Genomic DNA, 5,611 nt, shown 5'->3' on the forward strand with positions numbered 1-5,611 from the left:
TCACATAATCAAGGCATCAATATTCATAATCACATATATGATCACATCATATATCTCAACCAATCAACAACATCATCAATTTAATGTCTATCTTAGGGCCTCTAGCCTAAGTATTTCCTTCCACATTACATATTAGATACGGGAAACCGAAATCATACCTTAGCCGATTTTCCAAGCTCAACCGGAGCACTTCCAAACCACTTGTCCACAAGCTCTCAAGGTATCAACACCTCCAAGAACAGATTTTATCACACAAAACCCTCTTCCAAGCTTTCCAAAATCACCAATCAAGCTCCAATATTCACATATACACAACCTAAGCCACAATCATCATACCCATACACAACATCTCAATACCCAAACCTCATAGAACAACAAATTACACTAGGGTTGAGAATCTTACCACACCCAAGGTCCAAGGAGACAAGATTAACCTTCTCCTTCAAGAGAGTTGGGTCCTATAACATCAAAGAACCCAAAATCTCAACATTTTTGCTCATGAAACTCGAAATCAAGGGCTGGAATTTCGTACAGTAAAACGTGGCTTACCTCAAGATTGATTGTATGGGTTTTGTAGAGCTCTCCGCGGTGAACGCGTGGCCGCAAACGGAGCGCTAATCGGAGCTCTAGATCAAAAGTTATGGTGGTTTGAAGATCAACCAAGGGAGAGAATTTGAGAGAGTGTTCTTCCCTCCATAGCCTCCATTTCAGCGTGTTTAGTGTGTTGTGAGGAGAGAGAGTGCTGAAAACTAGGGTTTTAGTTTAGTTTAGTTGGGCCAAGGGCCCACTTTGGGTCCGATTGGACCGGTTTGGCCCGTTCGGTCCAATCTTGGTCCGTTTTCTATAAAATTGGTACCGAAATTCTCATCTCAATTTCCTCTATCATATTAAGCCATAAAAATAACATTTTTGGCTTTCTAGAATAAATTCTCATTTATGGGTTAATCAGCCGTTAATTAACCGGGTCTTACATTCTACCCACCTAATTGGGAATTTTGCCCACAAAATTCAAAATTCAAATTCAATTACCTGAGAATAAGTGTGGATAATCCGTTCGCATCTCCGACTCAAGTTCCCAAGTGTGTTCCTCAACACCGCCTCGACTCCAAGCCACTTTGACTAATGAAACCTCTTTTCCACGCAACCGTTTGATACTAGTATCATCAATTCTAACTGGAGCCACTGGAAGCGTCAAATCTTCCCTTAACTGAACCAATTCAGGTTCTAACACATGGCTAGCATCAGGAGTGTACTTCCGAAGCTGCGACACGTGAAACACATCATGCAGGTTCGAAAGATGAGGTGGTAGAGCCACCCGATACGCCACCGGCCCAATCCTCTCCAGGATCTGAAATGGACCAATGTATCGAGGATTCAACTTCTTTGCTTTAATCGCTCTACCTACTCCTGTGGTCAGAGTAACCTTCAGGAAAACATGATCTCCTCCCTCAAATTCCAAGGACTTCCGCCTTTGATCGGCGTAACTCTTTTGGTGACTCTGCGCCGTAAGCATCCTCTCTCGGATTTTCTTCACTTGTTCAATGGTCTCAGCTATCATCTCCGGCCCCAACAAGCCTTTCTCTCCAGCTTCATACCAACATAGCGGAGATTGACATTTCCTCCCATACAATGTCTCATACGGAGCCATTCCGATGCTCGCATGGTAACTGTTATTGTATGCAAACTCCACTAATGGCATATATCGATCCCAACTCGCCGGTTGATCCAAAACACAAGCTCTCAATATATCCTCTAGGGTTTGGATCGTCCTCTCGGATTGACCATCTGTTTGAGGATGGTAAGCTGTACTTAAGCTTAATCGGGTTCCAAAAGCTTTCTGAAATGCACCCCAGAATCTCGAAGTAAAACGAGGATCTTTATCAGAGATTATAGTAGCAGGTACACCATGGAGTCTCACAATCTCCTTTATGTATAACCGAGCTAGCTCCTCGAGGGTGTAAGTTATCCGAATGGGCAAAAAGTGAGCTAACTTCGTCAGTCGGTCCACAATCACCCAGATAACATCAAAACCAGTCCTAGTCCTTGGCAATCCCGACACAAAGTCCATCGCAATACTCTCCCATTTCCATTGCAGAACCTCTAAAGGTTGCAACATCCCGGAAGGTCTTTGATGTTCAATCTTTACCTTTTGACAAGTTAAGCACTTTGAAACATGTTCCGCCACATCATTCTTCATACCTGGCCACCAAAACATCGCCTTTAAATCATGGTACATTTTAGTACTTCCCGGGTGAATGGAGAATCCACTTTTGTGTGCCTCCTTTAAGATATCTTGCCTCAAAGTACCAACATCTGGCACAATGATCCTACCCTTGAATTTCCATAACCCATCTTTTTCTTCCGACACTCTCCACTGTTTTCCTTGCTCGATAGCCGGTAACACCTTCCATAACGCTTCATCATTTTCATGAGCCTTTAGGAGTTTGGACTTAAAGTCACTCGAGATTTCTAATCGGCTCAAGCACAAGGTTCCGGATACTTCTGGAACACTAATTTTTAGACTCTCGAATCCTTTGAGCAACTTCTCCTCTTGAAGCATCATCCAAGCCGTATATAACAATTTCCGACTTAACGCATCCGCCACTACATTTGCCTTTCCCGGATGGTAATTCAACTCAAAGTCGTAGTCTTTCAATAATTCCATCCACCTCCTTTGCCTCATATTAAGCTCTTTCTAATCAAAGAGATATTTCAAGCTCTTGTGATCGGAGAAGACTTGGAACTTAACCCCATAGAGATAATGCCTCCACACCTTCAAGGCGAACACAACCGCAGCGAGTTCCAAATCGTGCGTAGGGTAACTAACTTCGTGAGGTCTCAACTGTCGTGAGGCATACGCCACCACATTATAATGCTGCATTAGCACGCATCCTAGACCCTTTAATGAGGCATCACAGTACACCTCAAAAGGCTCGTTCGGCTCAGGTAACACTAACACAGGTGCAGTGGTCAACTTTTTCTTCAATGCCTGAAAGCTCTCCTCGCACTCAGGAGTCCAAACAATCGGAGTGTCTTTGCGAGTTAACTTTGTCAACGACAAGGCTAATTGCGAAAAGCCTTTGATGAACCTTCGGTAATAGCCAGCTAAACCCAGAAAACTCCTTATCTCAGTTACTGTGGTTGGTTGCCTCCAATCCATCACAGTTTCTACCTTAGTTGGATCTACGACTATTCCCTTCTTACTCACCACGTGACCCAAAAACTTCACCTCATCCTTCCAAAACTCACACTTAGATAGATTCGCATAGAGTTTCTTCTCCTTTAGAATCTACAACATGGTCCTCAGATGTTCCGCATGCTCTTCTTCAGTCTTGGAGTAAATCAGTATGTCGTCAATGAAGACAACAACGAATTTATCCAAAAACGGACGGAACACTCTATTCATGTAATCCATGAATACTGCAGGAGCGTTCGTCAACCCAAAGGACATTACAGTGTACTCGTAATGACCATAATGAGTCCTGAAAGCGGTCTTAGGGATATCCTCACCCCTCACCCTTATCTGGTGATAACCGGATCGCAAATCGATCTTGGAGAAAACTCCAGCTCCTTGTAATTGATTCATGAGATCATCAATCCTCGGTAATGGGTACTTATTCTTTATGGTGACCTTGTTCAGCTGCCTGTAATCCACACAGAGCCGCATACTTCCATCTTTCTTCTTTACCAGTAACACTGGAGCACCCCACGGGGAAACACTTGGTCGGATAAAGTTCTTACCCAACAATTCCTCTAACTGAGACTTTATCTCGGCCATCTCTAACGGTGACATTCTATAAGGAGCACTTGAGATTGGTCCCGCCCCGGGCACCAATTCAATAGCAAACTCGACCTCTCGGTTAGGTGGAAATTCCTCAATATCATCGGGAAACACTTCCGGAAACTCACACACTATCGAAATCTGATCCAACCTTTGATCATCACCCGAAACACCCGCGGTTAACAACAGGATACCCTGGCATTCAATTCCAGAACAGTTCACCATCATCGAATTCAAGTAATAATCATTTACCACGACTAGCCCTTCTGTATCTTCCGGCATAAAGTACACTGACTTTGTAGAACAATCAAGCAGGACATGGTCCTCAGATAACCAGTCCAATCCCAAGATAAGATCAAGACCGATCATCGGTAAGCAGATTAAATTATGGACAAAATCACGCTGCTTGAACCTAAACGAAACTTTCGGGCATCCTAGCCTAGTTACCATGGCTTCATGGGTAGCATTATATACTTTTAGGTCATAACCTAAGGTTACGATCTTCAATCTTAACTCATGGGCTTTCTCGAATGCAATGAATGAATGCGATGTTCCTGAATCAAATAAAGCATTTAAAGTTTGACCAGCCATTTCAAAGTTACCTCGAATGAGTGTCTCGGATCCTTCTGCACCCACAACTAAGGTGGTGAACACTCGACCAGTTTGTTGTGCTTTCCCAGCACCTTGCTTCTGGTGCTCCGGACACCATGGGAGCTTATGTCCTGCCTTTCCACAATTGTAGCACAAACCCCATCCGGCCTTGCATGGTGCTCTCGGATGGTGACTTCCACACCTAGTACAAACTTGATCATTCTGAGGTTGCTTCCCAAACCTTTTCCCTTGGGAGTTGTTGTTGTTGGGCCTCCTAAAGGAACCTCTTCTCTTGAAAGGCGGACCTCTAGGTGAAAAGCTCTTCCCTCGGTTCTGTGGAAATGATCCTTTGTGACTTCTCTTCTTAGCGGCTGCCCTCTTCACACACTCTTCAGCAACCCCACACTTGTTCACCAACACAACGAAAGTTCTGATCTCCATTTGTCCCTGAGCTCCATTTCTGTCATTGCCATGGTTGTTCATCTGTTGACCAAGAGCCTCAGCAGTGGCTTGCATAGCGGCAGCCATGTTCTCCAACGCAGTCTCCCCTAAAACCTCTTATCCAAAAGACATAAACACAGGGAAACCCAAAGGAAACCCCAAAAGGAATAAAATAATAAACATATATAATGATACGAGCTTGGCCAATAGAAGCGCCGGCCTAAAACTCAGAACTATAAGGACAAAAACTGTGAGGAAACGTATATACAATAGAGCGCAAGCGAATAGGAAACGAGCAACGCAATAGCTAGCCTCACAACGCAAAAGCTCAATGTTAAAAAACAAATGGGGGAAAAGATATTTCCGAGGATCAATATTAGTTAATAAGTATGATGATATGCATGATTTAAAAACAAAATCTCCAGTATTATGGAACGGTAGAGACTTAATACTGAATTCGTATTCCGAGACATACCACCCCACAATGTAATACCATAGTCTCGTCAAGCAAGGACATCTCGGACTCCTTACCTGACTGATACGAAGACACGTAAGAGACATACACACAATACACGACAATCATATAGATGAACTATATCAACCGTATTTGCAAGTACTCGTACGTAAACCCTGAAACTTCGTGATTTGAAGGCTATAACTCTGACTAGTTGAATTATAGCTAACAAACCACACATATCCTTGGTCTACCGCAGAGTACATGCGCCATCTCCGGCACCCTCTCCAGCATGATTACGAGCACGCGGCCTCTTATTGGGATTACTGGGCCACTTGAAATAC

This window comes from Arachis ipaensis, chromosome B02 (assembly GCF_000816755.2).
Source record: "Arachis ipaensis cultivar K30076 chromosome B02, Araip1.1, whole genome shotgun sequence".
Lineage (NCBI taxonomy): Eukaryota > Viridiplantae > Streptophyta > Magnoliopsida > Fabales > Fabaceae > Arachis > Arachis ipaensis.